Source organism: Hemiscyllium ocellatum, chromosome 34 (genome assembly GCF_020745735.1).
Source record: "Hemiscyllium ocellatum isolate sHemOce1 chromosome 34, sHemOce1.pat.X.cur, whole genome shotgun sequence".
NCBI classification, from domain to species: domain Eukaryota; kingdom Metazoa; phylum Chordata; class Chondrichthyes; order Orectolobiformes; family Hemiscylliidae; genus Hemiscyllium; species Hemiscyllium ocellatum.
Window position 1 is genome coordinate 18287723 of NC_083434.1, and position 21067 is coordinate 18308789.

The window sequence follows — 21067 nt, forward strand, 5'->3', positions numbered from 1 at the left end:
TGGCGGCCAATCAAGAAGAGGCTTACTCTGCTGTCCTGGGGAGGGGAAGGGGGGGGTGAATAACGTCAGTGGAGACTTTGATCCAATCAGCGGAGGAGTGGCGGCCAATCAGGAGGAGGTTTACTCTGCTCTCCCGGCGGGGGGAGAAGAACGTCAGTGGAGACTTTGGTCCAATCAGCGGAGGCGTCTTGGCGACGGCGTGGAGGCTGATGATTGGAGCTGGCAATGGGGGCAGGGTATAAAATCTTGACGAGGCCTCACAAGCCGGTGAGGTGGTTCGTCTGAGGTAAAGGAATGTGGTGGTAATATAGTGTGTGCGTGTCAGTTAGTGGGACGGTTCCTGCAGGTCATCCATTGGTTGCCCAAGCTGGTCAATATTACAGCATTCCGCCTGCACTGTTTTAACCCCCTGGCTGGTTGCTCTCGATTCAAATGATCGTTGGAAATGGCAATGATTTATCCACCAACCTCAATACTTTATATAGGTTTGTGATTTCATACACATTTGGAGAGAGTTCACCAGTTTTGGTTCACAAAACGCAACATATTTTAAACTGGGCCATCACAATTTGGGATGAAATGTTTTCAGGTTTTTAATTGGGTCTCTGTTCTTTAGATTACGAGCATTCCCATTCGACAACCCTTAGAGTCATAGAGATAAAAATCACACAACACCAGTTTATAGTCCAACAGGTTTAATTGGAAGCACTAGCTTTTGGAGCGCTCCAAGAGCTAGTGCTTCTGACTAAACCTGTTGGACTATAACCTGGTGTTGTGATTTTTTTTAAACTTTGTACACCCTAGTCCAATACTGGCAACTCCAAATCAGTCAGAGGTGTACAGCATGGAAACAGACCCTTTGGTCCAACCTCTCCATGCTGACCAGATATCCCAACTGCCAGCACCATGTCCGTATCCCCTCCAAACCTTTCCTATTCGTTTTCTGTACCTATCCAGATGCCTTTTAAATGTTGAAATTGTACTCTCCTTCACCACTTCCTCTGACAGCTCATTCCATACACATACCACTCTCTGTGAAAACGTTGCCCCTTACGCCTATGCCGTCTAGTTCTGGACTCCCCCACCCCTGGGAAAAGGCATCCTATCCATGCCCCTCATGATTTTATAAACCTCTATGAAGTCACCCCTCTATCTCTGACGCTCCAGGGAAAACAGCCTCAGCCTATTCAACCTCACCCAACAGCTCAAATCCTCCCCCTGGCAATACTTTATAAACCTTTTCTGAACTCTTTCAAATTTCACAATATTCTTCTGTTCGGAAGCAGACCAGAACTGTATGCAATGTTCCAAAAGCGGCCTAACCAATGTCCTGTACAGTGGCAATGTGACTTCTCAACTCCTGTACTCAATACGCTGACTAATAAAGGAAAGCATACCAAATGCCTTTTTCACTATCCTGTCTACCTGCAAGTCTTTTTTAAAGGAACGATGAACTTGCATTCCAAGGTCTGTTTGTTCAGCAACACTCCCTAGGACCTTACCATTAAGTGTATAAACTCTGCTAAGATATGCTTTCCCAAAATACAGCACTTTGCATCTATCTAAATTATACTCCATCTGCCACTTCTCAGCCCATTAGGCATCTGATCAAGATTCCGTTGTAATCTGAGGTAACCTTGTTTGCTGTCCACTACACCTCCAATTTTCGTGTCATCTGCAAACTTACTAACTATGCCTCTTATCTCACATCCAAATCATTTATGTAAATAATGAAAAATCATTACTTTGTCATTCGAATTTTATGAGTGAAAAGTGAGGTCTGCAGATGCTGGAGATCAGAGCTGAAAATGTGTTGCTGGTTAAAGCACAGCAGGTTAGGCAGCATCCAAGGAACAGGAAATTCGACGTTTCGGGCCAGAGCCCTTCATCATTCGAATTTTATCCCCATTTAGTTCTTATGCACCACCCCCCTTTCTGTTTTTGTTCTCATTTATTCCTGTCCATCATGCTTAGTATATCTCTCTGTTTCAGGCATATTTTTCTTCAAACCCCTTTAGATCTTCAGATGCCTATAATAACTTGTTCAGATATGTTATGATGCATCTCTGGAGCAGATGAGACTTGAATTCAGGACAATTCATAAGAACCCACAAACCCTTTTTTTAAAATAGGTAATCAATGCTAATATTTGTACTTAATCACATTTATTGCACTAATGTTAGAGATCATTAGCATCTAAAAATCTTGTGATTGTCAAAACTACCCCACAAAATTTCATGTTTTTATGCGAGCAATCTTTATAGTATATAAAATTAATTAATTAATTTTATAAAGGCTTCATTTGGCATTGTAGTTTATAACTTCTTAAGCTATGAACTCATTTCTATGTTTTGCTTGTTCCTGTCACTACAAACTTCATAAAAGTTCCATTATACCTTGCATGATCCTCAAAGTTTAATTCACTTCTTTTGGTTCCAAATGATATCTATGCCAGAATCTCTGGAATTCACTTTCATTTTCAGCAGTGTTTTAGTTATTCTCTGAGGTAAGACTTTAAGGGTATCCTTGCATTTGCTTTGGCTAAGAGCCACTCCAACTTCTATTTAAGATTTTATAACTGTGAATTACTTGTTCTATTTGCTGACAGATACTGTCCTGCCTTCTTACAAGCTTCCAATGTAATACTGCAAATTGCCTTTGACACTTCTAACCTAGATTCCATCAAATTCGTCCCCACAAGTGTCAACTGAGCATGAGGCCACATCATGTTATGTAAGCAGTTAAGTTATTGTTATCTTTGTTTGACTCTCCCAACTCCGTGAGTTGCAAGCTATGCCGAACTAAGACTCCCACTGTCTTCTGTGAGAAGCATGAAAATAAATTACACATAAGACCACAGCCCTTCTCCATAGTAGCTTGGCATACTTCAGTATATTCTCAACCAAAAATGTAGACTAAATAATATATATTATGGTTGTGAGTATGTTCGCCGTGCTGGGAAGTTGATTTGTGGATGTTTCGTCCCCTGTCTAGGTGACCTCTTCAGTGATGTCACTGAAAATCAACTTCCCAACTCGGCAAACATACCCACAACCATGACAACGGGCACCCAAGCTACAACTCTTTATGCACACCTTGAAAATAATTTATATCCAATGTGATGCTTCAATTTTGCAGCCATAGGGTTAATTTATTAACTCGAATGGAGTTTTATCATCTCCTATTGCAGAAGTAATAGTCCTGTTAAACACTCTCTGCCTACAAGTGGCTGTAATCTTTTATTCTGGGAACTTCATAAACAATTTAAGTTTTTCATTGAAGTAAAGGTAGACCTTCTGGCTCCATTATAATCCAGAGATGAGTTGTTTATTATTTATGTTTTACACTCTACCTCCAATCTTGTAGAAGACTCAAGCTTGTTTCATTTCCATATACATTAGATGCATGCCAGTTTCTTAAATATTTTTATTTATCTTCATTTAGTACTTCCTCAAACTAAAAGTTATATTCTAGCAGTTGATACAACTAAATGGCTTGCTAAGCAATTTTAGAGTCAATTGCATGTTGGCCAAACCAGGTAAGGATGGTAATTTTCCTTTTTTAAAGGGTATTAGTAAAGCAAATGGGTTTTTACAACAGTGGATTCCATGGTCATCATGAGATTTTTAATTCAAGACTTTTATTGAATTCAAATACCACCATCTTCCATAGTGAGCTTAGGGTCTAGGGCCCCAGAACACTAGCTAGGACATTGCTTCCCTCTAAATGCAGCAAGAACTAGATATTATCCAGACCACCACCAATGCTCAGTAGCAACAATGTGTACCAGTTACAAGATGCACTGAAGAAATTCGCCAAGGCTCCTGAGTCAAGACCTTTCAAACCAACAACCATTAGCATCTGGAGGATGGGAGCAAAAGTTACAAGGGAATATCACCACTGGAATATTTTACTCTAAATCATTCAACATGCTGACTTGGAAGTGGAAAATTGTTTCTTCAGTGTCACTGGATTAAAATCCTGGAACACCCTCCCTAATGATGTTGTGGGTCTACCTACATATAATGGACTACAGCAGTTGAAGAGGGCAGTTCACCATGGCCTTTTCAAGGTCAATTAGATGACCAATAAATGCTGGCCCAGTCAGCAGAGTCCACTTTTTTTAAAGTTACAAATATGCATTCAATAATGCAATACAGTATTGAGAATGTTGCACTTTTACAAGTATTGTAGTCTGAGGTCTTGCCTGCTTCTATAGATGGACATTATAATACCCTTGACACTACAATGAAGAGCAGTTAATCCTCCCAGTATTTTAACCAGCATTGCTTTTCTCAATACTGCTCAGTGTCGTATCCTTTTTCCATGACAACATGATGGGTCAGGCCAGCAATGACAGCAGAACTTGATCTCTTTTAAGATCCACTTTGAGCCAAACATTCTGGCACAGGATAGATTAGATTGCCTACAGCGTGGAAACATGCCCTTTGGCCGACAAGTCCACACCAATCCTCCGAAGAGTAACCCGCCCAGACCCATTTCCATCTGACTAATGCACCTAACACTTATGGGCAGTTTAGCATGGCCAATTCACCTGACCTGCACATCTTTAGACTGTGGGAGGAAACCAGAGCACCCGGAGGAAACCCACGCAGACACAGGGAGAATGTGCAAATCCACACAGACAGTCGTCCAAGGCTGGAATTGAACCTGGGACCTTGGTGCCGAGAGGCAGCAATGCTAACCATTGAGCCACTCCACCGCCCCGTAGTTTGGCATTTCCTCTTGCTGACTACTGTATGCCTGCAGATCACATATGGAAGGTGTCTACTGACATGCCGACCAGATATCCCAACCCAATCTAGTCCCACCTGCCAGCACTCAGCCCATATCCCTCCAAACCCTTCCTATTCATATGCCCATCCAAATGCCTCTTAAATGTTGCAATTGTACCAACCTCCACTACATCCTCTGGCCACTCATTCCGTACACATACCACCCTCTGCGTGAAAAAGTTTCCCCTTTGGTCTCTTTTATATCTTTCCCCTCTCACCTAAACCTATGCCCTATAGTTCTGGACTCCCCAACCCCAGGGAAAAGACTTTGTCTATTTATCCTATCCATGCCTTCCATAATTTTGTAAACCTCTATAAGGTCACCCCTCAGCCTCCGACGCTCCAGGGAAAACAGCCCCAGCCTGTAGCTCAGATCCTCCAACCCTGGCAACATCCTTGTAAATCTTTTCTGAAGCCTTTCAAGTTTCACAACATCTTTCCGATCGGAAGGAGACCAGAATTGCATGCAATATTCCATCAGTGGCCTAATCAATGTCCTGTACAGCCGCAACATGAGCTCCCAACTCCTGTACTCAATACTCTGAGCAATAAAGGCAAGCATACCAAAGGCTGCCTTCTCTATCCTATCGACCTACGATTCCACTTTCAAGGAACTATGAACCTGCACTCCAAGGTCTCTTTGTTCAGCAACATTCCCTAGGACCTTACCATTAAGTGTATAAGTCCTGCTAAAGTTTGCTTTCCCAAAATGTAGCACCTCGCATTTATCTGAATTAAACTCCATCTGCCACTTCTCAGCCCATTGGCCCATCTGGTCCAGATCCTGTCGTAATCTGAGGTAACCCTCTTCGCTGTCCACTATACCTCCAACTTTGGTGTCATCTGCAAACTTGCTAACTGTACCTCTTATGCTCGCATCCAAATCCTTTATGTAAATGACAAAAAGTAGAGGGCCCAGCACCGATTCTTGTGGCACTCCACTGGTCACAGGCCTCCAGTCTGAAAAACAACCCTCCAGCACCACCCTCTGTCTTCCACTTTTGAGCCAGTTCTGTATCCAAATGGCTAGTTCTCCCTGTATTCCATGAGATCTAACCTTGCTAATCAGTGTCCCATGGGGAACTTTGTCAAACGCCTTACTGAAGTCCATATAGATCACATCTACTGCTCTGCCCTCATCAATCTTTGTTACTTCTTCAAAAAACTCAATCAAGTTTGTGAGACATGATTTCCCACGCACAAAGCCATGTTGACTATCGCGAATCAGTCCTTGCCTTTCCAAATAATGTACATCCTGCCCCTCAGGATTCCCTCCAAAAATTTGCCCACCACTGAGGTCAGGCTCACCAGTCTATAGTTCCCTGGCTTGTCTTTACCGCCCTTCTTAAACAGTGGCACCACATTTGCCAACCTCCAATCTTCTGGCACCTCATCTGTGACTATCGATGATACAAATATCTCAGCAAGAGGCCCAGCAATCACTTCTCTAGCTTCCCCTGATCAGGTCCTGGGGATTTATCCACTTTTAACCGTTTCAAGACATCCAGCACTTCCTCCTCTGTAATCTAGACATTTTGCAAAATGTCACCATCTATTTCCCTACAGCCTATATCTTCCATATCCTTTTCCATAGTAAATACTGATGCAAAATATTCATTTAGTATCTCCCCCATTTTCTATGGCTCCACACAAAGGCCACCTTGCTGATCTTTGAGGGGCCCTATTCTCTCCCTAGTTACCCTTTTATCCTTAATATATTTGTAAAAACCCTTTGGATTCTCCTTAATTCTATTTGCTAAAGCTATCTCATGCCCTCCTGATTTCTCTCTGAAGTATACTCCTACTTTCTTTATACTCTTCTAAGGATTCACTCGATCTATCCTGTCTATACCTGACATATGCTTCCTCCTTTTCTTAACCAAACCTTTAGTTTCTTTAGTCATCCAGCATTCCCTATACCTACCAGCCTTCTCTTTCACCCTGACAGGAATATACTTTCTCCGGATTCTCGTTATCTCATTTCTGAAGGCTTCCCATTTTCCAGCCATCCCTTTACCTGCGAACATCTGCCTCCAATCAGCTTTTGAAAGTTCTTGCCTAATACTGTCAAAATTGGCTTTTCTCCAATTTAGAACTTCAACTTTTAGATCTGGTATCTCCTTTTCCATCACTATTTTAAAACTAATAGAATTATGGTCGCTGTCCCCAAAGTGCTCCCCAATGACACCTCAGTTACCTGCCCTGCCTTATTTCCCAAGAGTAGGTCAAGTTTTGTACCTTCTCTCATATGTACGACCACATGCTGAATCAGAAAATTGTCCTGTACGCACATAAGAAATTCCTTTCTATGTAAACGTTTAACACTATGGTAGTCCCAGTTGATATTTGGAAAGTTAAAATACCCTACCATAACCACATTATTCTTACAGATAGCTGAGATTTCCTTATAAGTTTGTTTCTCAATTTCCCTCTGCCTATTGGGGGGTCTATAATACAATCCCAATAAGGTGATCATCCCTTCCTTATTTCTCAGTTCCATCCAAATAACTTCCTTGGATGTATTTCTGGGAATATCCTCCCTCAGCACAGCTGTAATGCTATCCCTTATCAAAAATGCCACTCCTCCTTCTGTCTTGCCTCCCTTTCTATCCTTCCTGTAGCATTTGTATCCTGGAAAGTTAAGCTGCCAGTCCTGCCCATCCCTGAGCCATGTTTGTGTAATTGCTATGATATCCCAGTCCCATGTTCCTAACCATGACCTGAGTTCATCTGCCTTTTCCGTTAGTGCCCTTGCATTGAAATAAATGCAGTTTAATTTATTAGTCCTACCTCGTCCCTGCCTGCCCTGACTGTTTGACTCACTTCTGTTCTCAGCTATACCCATCTCAGATCGATCTTTTTCCCCACGATCTCCCTGGGTCCCACCCCCCCACCTTACTAGTTTAAATCTTCCCAAGCAGTTCTAGCAAATTTCCCTGCCAGTATATTAGTCCCCTTCTAATTTAGGTGCAATCCGTCCTTCTTGTACAGGTCGCTTCTACCCCAAAAGAAATTCCAATAATCCAACAATGTGAATCCTTCTCCCACACACCAGCTCCTCAGCCATGCATTCATCTACTGATCAGAACTGGCAGATAACCATTCAGTATTGCATGCCTGAGATGTGAGATGCAAAGATGCCAAGTCTTCAACTGAGAGTTGCTTTATGTTGATGATGGAGAAAGTGAGGTCTGCAGATGCTGGAGATCAGAGCTGAAAATGTGTTGCTGGAAAAGCACAGCAGGTCAGGCAGCATTCAAGGAACAGGAAATCCGACGTTTCGGGCATAAACCCTTCATCAGGAATGAGGAAAGTGTGTCCAGCAGGCTAAGACAAAAGGTAGGGAGGAGGGACTTGGGGGAGGGGCGATGGAGATGTGATAGGTGGAAGGAGATCAAGGTGAGGGTGATAGGCCAGAGTGGAGTGGGGGCAGAGAGGTCAGGAAGAAGATTGCAGGTTAGGAAGGCGGTGCTGAGTTCGAGGGATTCGACTGAGATAAGGTGGGGACTGGGGAAATGAGGAAACTGGAGAAATCTGAGTTCATCCCTTGTGGTTGGAGGGTTCCCAGGCGGAAGATGAGGTGCTCTTCCTCCAACCGTCGTGTTGTTATGGTCTGGCGATGGAGGAGTCCAAGGACCTGCATGTCCTTGGTGGAGTGGGAAGGGGAGTTAAAGTATTGAGCCGCGGGGTGATTGGGTTGGTTGGTCCGGGTGTCCCAGAGGTGTCCTCTGAAACGTTCTGCAAGTAGGCGGCCTGTCTCCCCAATATAGAGAGGCCACATCGGGTGCAGCGGATGCAATAGATGATGTGTGTGGAGGTGCAGGTGAATTTGTGGTGGATATGGAAGGATCCCTTTGGGCCTTGGAGAGAAGTAAGGGAGGAGGTGTGGGCGCAAGTTTTGCATTTCTTGCGTTTACAGGGGAAGGTGCTGCGAGTGGAGGTTGGGTTGGGTGCCACACTAGCATTTCCTTATTGAGAAACACTTCGAGCAGAAAATAGATTTGCTCACACCTGTAAAAAATTTTGTTTGTCAGAATTAGAGAGATAAATGTCTCAGTCCAGGACACTGATATATCACTTTTAGCTAGAATTAACATTGGAGATTGTTGATAGTTTCACTTATCTAGACTCCACAATCATAAGCCATCTGTCATTTGTTGCTGAAGTCAAATTTTAAAGTAGCTGTGTAATCATTGAACTTCTCAACCAAAATTGCCAAGACAGATTACCTGATCATTTATTTTGTGATTGCTAAACTTTGCTATGTGCAAGTGATTTCCACATTTATCTACCTAAGAATGATAATTCAGGAGTGACACATTAGTTGCAAACTTCCATTAGATATGCTGAAATAAGATATAATTCAGGTTCTTTATCTCTCTGAATCTAATTTATATCCTGCTCTCAATTTGTTTCCCAATCACTTTGTTCGTGCTCTATCATGTTCATTTCCTAATTTACTGAATTTTTGACCTAATTAACCTTGCCACATATGCCCCAGTTATGTCGAAAGTTGATAGACTACTTTCAAGGGTGAGAATTGGTCGCAAAGATCAGGTGTGTGGGAGCATGATTACAAGGGTTGCTGAAACATCTCAATGATGACGACAGTGGATTCATGCTGTAAAAGGAAGAAATTAGGTTAAGATATGATTCGAGGTGACTGAGACCTGAATTTACAGCTGTGGATTTTTATTAATAAATAATGTTGCTTCTATATATTTCGTTGTTGCTCATATTGTACATACATTATACAATGCCCAATATTGTTAAATAAAATTAATTTAATATTCATTGGCAATGATCTAAGCTTTAAATTGAGTCAAGCTTTGCTTGAGCAGCTAAAATTTGATTTTCTAGTTATAATGAAATTTTGAAAAAAAAGAGTTTCCTGTTAATGCAATATATTTAAGTTGATGCATTATAACCTGCTTGGCTGTTTTCAGTTTGCAATGCCTTGGGCCTCCAGCCTATGCCTTGTACCTATGTTGTTTTGGTTTGAAATGTGACACCAGCAGGGGCAAGATTTTCTGCATCTCATGATCCACAAGAGTGAATGATGCTAAGCATGTATGATAGAAATGAAGTTATAAGAAGAAAGCTGTGTGTTCTTTGAATGTGCAGTACCAACCCTTAGATATGTTTCATTCCTGTATCAGACTTAATTTACTTTGGTTTGAAAAGTTATAAGGATCAAATGTTATGTTGATGGTGGAACTAAAAGATCAAAATAGCTAACTTAAGAACAAAAAAAATGCCATTATAAACAACTTTGACAAACTTATGATGTTTCAAGTAAAATAGCAGTAAGTGAAATACTTTTGAAGTACAGTTACTATTGTGTGAGTTAGTAAATATGATACCCAATAAGATAACTGACCACCTATTATGTTCTTACCAGTATTGGCTGAGGTTCAAATGTTGTGCAGGATTCTGAGTGAACTGCCTACTCATTGTTGAATAATACCATGAGATCTTTCATCTTCACTCGCGATGATATGGTCTCAGGTTAAACATCTCCTGCCCCACTGGAGGACTGAACATCATTGACCACTACTACACAACCAAAGACATCTACTGCTTCACACCCTGTTTGTGCTTTGGAAAATCCAATCACAATGCTGTGTTCCTCCTCCCAGCTTACAAGCAGAAGTTGAAATGAGAGGATTCTTAACAGAAAGTAGTAGAATGCTGGTCTGAAACTGCAGAAGAGCTTGTCTGGGACTGCTTGGAATCGGTGGACTGTACCGATTCAAGAATTGAATGGATAACGTCATGGCCTTTATTAGCATTGGAGAAGTTGATAAGCAATAACATCAGAATCCTTAATGTTTGGAAACAGGCCATTTGGCCCAACAAGTCCAGATTGACCCTCTAAAGCATAATGCACCCAGCCACATTCCCCATCCCTATATTTCCCCTGACTAATGCCCGTAACTTACATATCCCTGGACACCATGGGCAATTTAACATGGTCAATTCACCTAACCCGCACAGCTTTTGACTGTGGAGGAAATTGAAACACCCGGAGTTCTTGGTTCTGGGGGAGCTTGACCCCATCTATTCCGACAACTTCTATTCCAACTTTTAAACAAAGCTCCAAGGCCTGACAAGCTGTTTACTCCATTGAATTCAAATACACAGCTTGGCACTTCTTGGCCTGTCTTAAAACCTCTCAAGAAAAAGAAGAAAATATGTCTTTTAAAGCTATAGTATTGTCACAATCGTATCTGTGTTACACCAGGTACACATGGGTGTTGAAACCATAAGATGGCTAGCATGCAAATCTTTGTACTGTACAGAGATAAATCATAATAATTAACACTTGTGAATGCAAAACATAATTCCAGCCATGGAGGGAACCTCTACATCTGCACAATATTCTACAAACTTCTTAGTTGAAAGTAGCAATGAATTGACATTGCATGGGAAAGATAAATTCTTGTGATGGATCACTTCACTAAATTTTCCTTTGTTTGACAGCTTAGTAATACGACTGTCATCATTCCTGACGTGATGAGGGCTATTTTCAGTGCAGATTGAAGTACACTGGCAAACTTCCAAGATTGTACTAAGAGGTAAATAGCTGCAAATGTGTTGCTGGTCAAAGCACAGCAGGTTAGGCAGCATCTCAGGAATAGAGAATTCGACGTTTCGAGCATAAGCCCTTCGATTCCTCATGAAGGGCTTATGCTCGAAATGTCGAATTCTCTATTCCTGAGATGCTGCCTAACCTGCTGTGCTTTGACCAGCAACACATTTGCAGCTGTGATCTCCAGCATCTGCAGACCTCATTTTTTACTCTAAGAGGTAAATAGTCAATATAGAATCCCTACATTGTAGGAGCACGGAATTGGATTATTTGGTGCTGCCCTTTTGGCTCTAAACTGTTTTGGCACTCATTATTTTGGCGCTGAGCTGTTTTGGCGCCAATTCAGAATTTTAAAAAAGTCTTGATTGGTTAAAGAAGAGAGGATGACTAACGACCCACTCGTTTTGTAATCATTTTCTCATTTAACAATTGTTAGTAGTCATCTATTGCCTTGATGGTACTTAAGCCCTTCTGTCTTCACATTGGAAAGCTATGATGTAATTTTCTTTCTATTTTCTTGTAGAGCCCATACCAGAAATAGCTGAAAACATTCTAAGCAAGAGAACAAACGAAAATTATCACACGATGGTTATCTATATGTGTTTGATAAATGTAGCAAAAGCGACACTAAAAACCATGAAGTAGTAAAAGAAGTGAACGGGCATTCTCAAGGTGCTCAGCAGTAAGTGTGGAAGTTGCTACCATCAAAACAAGTGTAAAACGTAAAGCTGAGGAAACTTTTGAAGTGCCGTCATCAGTTATAAATGTTTGTATTGAAAATAGTTCTCAAGCTGCTCAGGCAGCACTTCCAACTTCAGACGCTATGAAAAAATATGTACGAAGAAAATGAAATCAGATCAATTCTGCTCTTCCAAATCCTGTTAGTTTAAAAGAGTTAGTAATCCGTGACGAGTACAAATATTATGTGACGAACAACGGTCAATGTGAAGACTTTTTAATTGGCGATAGTGGTCAAGAAGATGAGAGAATTTTAATTTTTTGATAGAAAAAGCTGGGTAGTTTTTTTACATGATTCAGAAGTCTGGTATGCGGATGGGACATTTAAGATGACTCCTCCATTATTTACTCAGGTTTTCATTATTATGGCATAAAAGCATGGAGGAGTTTTTCCTGTATTATATGCTGTATTACCTAATAAGCGTTGAGTAACATACGTTAGAATGTTCCAGATCATAACTGATTTGCTACCAGATTTACAGCCAAAAGGCATTTATTGTGATTATGAACACACAGCTTTTTCTGCAATGGAAGAATGTTTTCCGGGAGTGGAGCTGAAAGGCTGTTTCTTCCATTTAGCACATATTATTCATAAGCATCTGAAACACCTTGGGCTCCAACATTTATATAATAATGATCCTGACTTTGCATTAAAAGCTAAAATGATCGTTGCGTTATGTTTTGTACCAGTCCCACATGGATGTCTACATCGATGCTTTGTCGGAAGACTTACCTGATGAACGTCAACCATTAATAAATTGGTTCGAAGATAATTATGTTGGGAGGCCAATGAGACAAGACAATGGGGAACGTTCACCACCTTTTCCTACAGAAATGTGGAATCTGTACAGTCGAACCATAGCTGGTGAGGACCGAACAATCATGCTGAAGCTGCACACAGAAAAATATATGCAGAACTAGGAATTAACCATCCTGTTATATGAGGAGAATTCAAAAAGGGCGTGATGCGTATTATGAACAGTTGATTGCCGGGAATACTCCAGATCGAAAATGTCTGAAATACATTAGGGCCGATGAACGCATTTTGAATATCATACAACAGTTTGATTCATGGGAACCACTGGAATATTTGTGTGGTTTGGCCTACGACTATGAAATGCATTAAATTATTTCTAATCATTTTACTTGTTGAATTATTTTAGAAGCATTGTAAGAAATTCGTTTTTATTGCATTGTAAGAAATGAATCTAATTCTTTTTTATTCATTATTTTTAACCTCTCCATTCCAATCTTATCAATTTATTCAAGATATGACAAAGGCGCCAAAACACCTCGGCGCCAAAGTAATGAGTACCAAAACAAGTTAGAGCCAAAACGGCGGTGCCAAATGATTGGTGCCCAAAGGGCGGTGCCAAAACATACCCGACCCGCAGGAGCAAACCATTCAGCCCATTGAGTCCACACTGACCCTCCCCCAAGGAGCATCCCACGCAAACTCACCCTGCCTGCCTGCCTTATCCCTGTATTTCCTGTGGCTAATCCACCTGAACCACATATCCCTGGACACTACAGGGCAATTTAGCACAGCCAATCCACCTAACCTGCCTATCTACGGTCTGTGGCTGGAAACCCACATAGACACAGGGAGAATGTACAAACTCCACACAGACTGTTGCCCCCAGGTGGAATCAAACTTGGGTCCCTGGCTTTGTGAGGCAGCAGTGCTAACCACTGGACAACCATGCCATCCTTGTTATGTGATCTAGAGAACAGATTGTAGGTATTGTCAAATAAATTATCAGTAAGTATCGAGCAATAAAGTAAAATTGTTGAATTGCATTGTTGCATTTACATATAACACCACTGGAGAAGGGGGTTGAGAGTCTAGTGCTGGAAAAGCACAACAGGTCAGGCAGCATCTGAAGAGCAGGAGAATTGACATTTTGGGCATAAGCCCTTCATCAGGAATGAGGCTTGTGGGCAGGGGGCTGAGGTAAATGGGAGGGGGTGGGTGGGGCTGGGGGGCAAGTTGACGGAGGGGGGGTGCAGTGAATGAGCGACTCATTGAGATTCTTGTAGAGAGAGGAGGAGAATTTCTTCAATGTAAGAATCCTTGGAAGAGGCTTCGTAGTCGGGTTGAAATCAACTAGAGAAAATGTGGACTGGAGATTAGAGTTGAGAGTGTGATGTTGGATAAGCACAGTAGGTCTGAAGAAGAGATTACCATTGCCAGCACAACTTATGCTTGGAAGACAAATGTGAGTGATTTTGCCTAGCAACCAATTTTTGAACAGTTCTGAGACCTAGGACATGTTTCTTCAAAGACAAAAGAAGAAAATAAGAGAATGAAAGAGATACATGATAAGCAAGCAGATGAAGAACTATCAAAACTCTGCGCTAGGGCAGTAAGTAGGTGTTCACATACTTGGATACCAGCAAAAGTGTCAAGAACATGCAACCATCCCAGATGATCTGAAGCCATTACTGATCATTATGCCACATTATGAAGGTAAAGAGGTCAGAACAAACCAATGTACCACACACCATCATACACAAAGGAAGTAAAGAACATTCTGACCAACATTACATTACAAAGGTTTCTTTCTTGCATGCCCTGAATCTCAGCTAAAAACTTAAATCTGGTCCCCATGTCAATGCACAACCAAGTAATACACCAGTTTTTATTTATCCACTGTTTTCTCAACCTGTCATACTCTTGATCATCTCAAGCAATTCTCTCCTTTGGTCAAAGGAGAACAACCCTTAGCTTTTCCAACCTAACTTTGTGGCTAAAACCCTCCATCCACAGAACTGTTTCAGTAAATCTCTCTGCACTCTCTGAAGAACCGTTTGTAAAGTTTGTATCCATGATCTAGACATGGTACTCTAGTTATAAGAGTCATACATCCACAGAAACAGACACTTCAGTCCAACTTGTCAATGCTGAGCAGACATCCCAATCTGATCAGATACCATTTGCCAGCATTTGGCCCATATCCTTTTAAACATTTCCTATTCATATACCCCATCCAGATGCCTATGAAGTGCTGTAATTGTACCAACCTCTACCCCTTCTTCTGGCAACTCATTTCATTCACACCACTCTGTGTAAAACATTAGCCCTCTGGTCTTTTTAAATCCTTCATGTCTCACCTTAAATCTATGCCCTCTAGCTTTGGACTCCCCCACCTAGGAAAGCAGCATTGGCTATTCATCCAATCTGTGTCCTTCATATTCTTATAAACTTCAATAAGGTCACCTCTCAGCTTTTGATGCTCAAGGGAAGATGGCACCAATACCAGGTGACTCTTCGCAAGCTCCCTACAACATCTTATTCTAACATTTATGACTGTTCTGCACTTTTAAACGTCAATTCTAAGTCTGTAAAAGTTACTGTCTTTTTAATGTTGGTCTTGCTTTGCGCACCTCATCTGCAGTTGCAACTTGTATGCTTCACTCTGTCTAAGCGCCCTATGATCTCTGTGTCCTTGTTTGCTATGATCTAGCTATACTACTCACAAACAAAGCTTTTCATTGTACTTCAGTACATGTGACTACAATAAATCAAATCAAATTATGGAATTACAAGTGAATAGTGCTGGAACTTAACATTGATTCAGAGGAGATGACAGTCTTGACTGGAGGAATCCATTTCTGTAGTTAGGCTATGGTAGCAAGAGTCCAAACTAAAAGGGTAGAATGGGGTGACCTCTCACAGTTCTTTCAGTTTCTTGTGCATGAGTTTACATTGCTGACTGTGTATGACTGAATCTGTGCTTGGGATTGTGTGTGTGTGTGTGTGTGTGGGGGGGGGGGGGGGGGGCGGGGGGAGTTGGAGAGGGGGAGCAGGTTGGGAGTAGATATATTTTAATTCTCACAGCAGTTCAATTAATAAGCAGTTTGCCACTTGTTTAAAGAATGTCTGAAAGAAGTATTATTTTGGATTTGTTGAAAAGCTTGGTGAAAGTCTCTTTTGCTCTAGTTGATGGGAATGAAGAAAAACAAACTGATCATTTTGCACATTTGTATTCGCTTGATTTCCAGTGCATTCCACCCACAAAAGTCATAGCACTTGGGAAAAGTATATAGATAATCGAGAACAGAAGCAGTGTGCAAATGCAAATGGAAATTGGAGGGCTCACAATTAGGTACTGAACCTAAGCTACCTTTAGGCAATACTTCTCCTAACCTTCACCTAAGAGGAATGTGCGAAGTACCTCCATTATGCCTAAACGTTGGTAACCAAACTGTGCCATCTCCTAAGATCTAAACTGCAGAAACTTTGCAAGACAAGAGTTGCACTGTCAGTGGTCATCAAGATCATTGTTATCCCAGTAACCAAAGCAAGTAACATTATTGACATCTCAGTTATCTATCTATCTATCAAAGAAGTGATGGAGATCCTGTGTAAAAGAAGAAGGGACTTCGAATTTTGACTGAACAGAGAGTAGGAGGAGGACAGAACATATAGATATTACAGGATGGTGGCATTCACAATAGTGCAAGCACATTGCTCTGTCGGCTCCACATAATAATGGGAAAATGTTCTGTAACCACAGTGGTTACCGACCCCATATAATGCAGTGGTATGTAAATATTACTAGAAGGTCCTCTTGGTCAGTGCACAATATTCTGGTTGCAGCCATGGTGTGTTAACAATACATCATTCAGCCATGCCATTATCATTGACCCACCTTGCTGAACCAGAGACATGCTGTTGGGTGATGAGGAATGTCTGCTGTACTCTTGACTCCTTTCTTCGAAGGAAGGAAAGGTTGAGGGAAGTGAGGTGAAGGAGAAAAGGGATTATGGTCACACGATCTACAGTTTGTATTTCACAGGGAACAAGATATAGGTGAGATAGGTATATAAGATGGGGCAAATGCAAAAATATCCTAAACATTCTTGGCAATGCCAGATGCAATATCCTAAGTAACAAGTAACCTCTTGATACGGTGCAGAGGATTCATGGAATGAAGGCATACCTTTCCTTTCCATTCTCTGCTGTTCCCTGTAGTTGTCAGTTACCTTTTGCAATAAGAGAGATAGAAAAATATCAGTGAATGTGTTTAAATGATATTCCTGCCATGCTTGAATAATTGTTAATACACAGAAGTTAAGTATGCACTAGCAGCTTTGTTGATTGTGTGAAGGTGAAGTGGAGACAGTCTTTTTCAATATTAGGCAAGAGTTTTAGTTTGAAAGTATGCATTGAGCAATGTGAGGGGTGGCTTATGGGATAGGGGAATATCTTTCTAATATGCATTTATTGATCTTGACTTCCTGTAAAGGACATTGAACTTTATCAACCACAGCAACTAAAAGATGAAAAATAGTGATATGAGAAATGAGACTCAGAGAACAGCAGTAAGGGGTAGATAGAGAAAAAAAACAGGAATACACCATCAAGACTACAGTTATAGAGTCATAGAGTTGTACAGCATGGAAACAGTTCCTTCAGTCCATCTCATCTATGTCAACCAGATATCCTAAATTAATCTAGTCCCATTTGCCAGCATTACATCATATCTCTCTAAACCCTTCCTAATCATATGCTTATCTCGATGCATTTTAAATGTTATTATTGTACCAGCCTCCACCACTTCCTTGGCAGTGCAAACTAGATGTTAGAAACATAATAAACACAAAATTTATATTTGAATATGCATTGCATTCATAAAAATGTAAATGAATTGCTAACATGCATTAAAAGTAAATAGATAAGACCTATTATTTGTTACATACTCAAGACTGCTGGATGACAAGGATTGGATTCTGAATATTGAGAGATACATGAATTTCATGAATGAGAAGCTAGGTAAAGTTGAAGGGATAGTACTGTTAATGAAGGATAGTATTAATGCAATATTTAGAGGTGACTTTGGTTTAGGAAATGAGAAACAATAGGGGAAATAAGGGATTCACTTGTGTAAGTCATCTACAGGCCTTAGTAGAAAGCACAATGTAGGACAAGATATACAAGAAGGAATATTGAGTGCTTGTAATAAAGGGAGAACAGTAATCGTGAGTGACTTTAATTTATAATCTTCTAAAAAAAAAGCAGGTTGACAACAGCACCTGAAATAGGAGATCATAGAATATTCTCAAGATAGTTTCTTAGAACAGCACATTTTGAAACTGTCCAAAGAACAAGTTATAATACATTTAATATTGCATACCTTGACAAGAATAATTAATGACATCCATTTTAAGGTGTCCCTAGGTAGCAGCAACCATAATATTACTGAATTTTCCATTTAGCTCGAAAAGAAGAAGTTTGGGGCTAAGATCAGTATTTTAAACATAAGTCAGGAAAATGTGTGGGCATGAAAGCTTAGGTAGCTGAAGTGAACTGGTATACAGGCTTGATAGATCAATAGTGACATAGGGGCAGTTATTTAAGATCTCAGAATGCTAAGTTTAAGTATATTCTTATGATAAAGTAAAATTCTAAAGTGAGAATGACTATCCATTGTTAAATTAAAGATTTTAGAGAAACCTCAAACTTGAGAAAAATCGTAGAACTATACAAGGATGTGTGGCTGTTTAGATGATTGATCAAAATATAAAGAATGGCCAAGAATGACCAAGGTCAATCTGGAGGAAGCAACTAGACTGTGAAAGAAAGTGAGCAAGGAATGTTAGAATTGAGAGTAAGATATCTACAGGTATTTAAATAAGGAAAATAATTCAGTGAGTGTTGGTCCTCTCAAGAGAGTGAAAATGGGAGTTAATAGGTGATACAAAATATTGGCAGATGAAATGAGCAAATATTTTCTTTCTGGGTCTACTACAGAGGATATAAATGACATTCCAGTAATAATTGTGAATCAGGAAGTGGAAGAATGTGGGAATGTAGTGAAACTACAATCACAAGGGAAATGGTAGAGCTGTGGGCTGACAATTTTCCTGGTCCAGATGGATTTCATTCTTAGGGTCTTAAATGAGATTGCTAGTGAGGTAATACATACATTGGTGTTCATTTTCCAAAATTTACTAGATTTAGGAAAGTTTCCATTGAGCTGCAAAGTACCAACTACAACCATTCTACTCAAGGAGGAAGGGAAGCACAAATTGAAACCTATAGCCAATTAGTTTGATATATAAAAACCAAAAGAGCTGCAGATGCTGTAAATCAGAAACAAAAACAAAAGTTGCTGGAAAAGCTCAGCTGGTCTGGTGGCATCTGTGAAGAGAAATCAAAGGTAGTGTTTAGAGTCCTATGACCCTTCCTCAGTTTGATATTTGCTGTGGGAAAAATATCAGAATTGATCATTACAGAGATTATAGTTGGGCAGTTAGAAAAACTCAAGATAATGAGGAAGAATTAGTGTATTTTTGTCAAAGAGAAATCTTGTTTCTTTGAGTTCTTTAAAGGGGTAGCATGTACCTGTACTGTGGATAAAGAGGAACCTGTAGAAGTGATGTACTTTGATTTCTAGAAGGCAAAAGCTTATGGTTTGTGGGGTAATAAATTAAAGTAAATCGAAAATTGACTGACTGAAAACACAGTATAGATAAATAGGTCTTTTACTGATTGACAAGATGTGATGAGTGAGTATCCAAAGGGGCCACCGTTGAGGCACCAGCATTTTGCAATTTATGTCAATAGCTTTGATGAAGGGAGCAAAGGCATGGCACAAAGTTAGGTAGAAGAGTATGTTGTGAAGAGGACATAGGACAGAGGCAAGTAAAGTGAGTGGGCAAAAATCTGATAAATGTATGATCTAGGAAATTGTTTTTACATTGCGCTGACAAGTGTTAAGTAACATTTGTGCCTCCCTCATCATAGGACCTCATTCCCTTTGGAGGATTGCCTCCTGGCTCCCCTGTGAAAACATGGCCATCTTCTTTTCTCCACCACCATGACAGTTTCCAGCTCTGCACTCACAATATCTGGGAGCCTTGTTTTTCTGGCCCATTGCTTTATTTTGATGTTCTTTACCTTCAACCTAACTTATGAGTCAACATGAAAACCTGCACTAGCAGATTTTTGTTTGACAATTAGTGTCTGTCCCTGACATTTTTTTCATGTGTTTACAATCAGAGCAAAAGGCTTCTGCTAAGCTCTTGGGACCAAGGTTTTTCCACGATAATAGATAGGAGGCATTTTATCGATTATTGAAACAGTGTAATGAATTGCTTTTTGTTACAGTGTTTAGGGAAATAATATCGAGCTTGCAAGACTTTTAATCATGTTTTGTTCTGCTTTTAATTTAAAAAGAATCACTGATCATATGTTTGCATTGGAGCAGGTACAGAAAAGATTCACCATAATTTTGTTTAGCTATGAAGGAACGCTACATAACATGGAACGTAGAAAAGTACAGCACAGAACAGGCCCTTCGGCCCATGATGTTATGCCAAGGATTATTCCTAATCTAAACTAAAATAACCTAACCTACACACCCCTCAATTCACTGCTGTCCATGTGCATGTCCAGCAGTTGCTTAAATGTCCCTAATGACTCTGCTTCCACTGCTGGCAATGCATTGCATGCATTCACAACTCTCTGCGTAAAGAACCTACCTCTGATGTCTCCGCTATACCTTCCGCCTAATATCTTAAAACGATGACCCTTCATGCCAGTCAATCCTGCCCTGGGGAAAAGTCTCTGGCTATTGACTTTATCCAAGCCTCTCATTTCATTGTATACCTCGATCAGGTCACCTCTCTTCCTTCTTCTCTCCAGAGAACTAAGTCTGAGCTTAGTCAACCTCTCTTCATAAGACAAGCACTCCAGTCCAGGCAGCATCCTCATAAACCTTCTTTGCATCTTCTCCAAAGCCTCTGTATCTTTCCTATAATAGGACGACCAGAACTGGACACAATATTCCAAGTGTTGTCTCACCAGGGTCTTGTAGAGCTGCAGCAAACTCTCGCACTCTTAAACTCGATCCCCCTGTTAATGAAAGTCAAAACACCATATGTTTTCTTAACAACCCTATCCACTTGGGTGGCAACTTTGAGGGATCTATGC

General features: G+C 40.6%; 1 long non-coding RNA gene across 1 annotated transcript; it reads left to right on the plus strand.

Moving 5' to 3' along the window:
• Nucleotides 1-207: 207 nt before the first annotated feature.
• Nucleotides 208-13225, plus strand: LOC132832325 (uncharacterized). Its single transcript, XR_009646928.1, has 3 exons — nucleotides 208-286; nucleotides 11912-12070; nucleotides 12817-13225. It is a non-coding gene; the product is annotated as an uncharacterized LOC132832325 (long non-coding RNA).
• Nucleotides 13226-21067: the final 7842 nt, after the last annotated feature.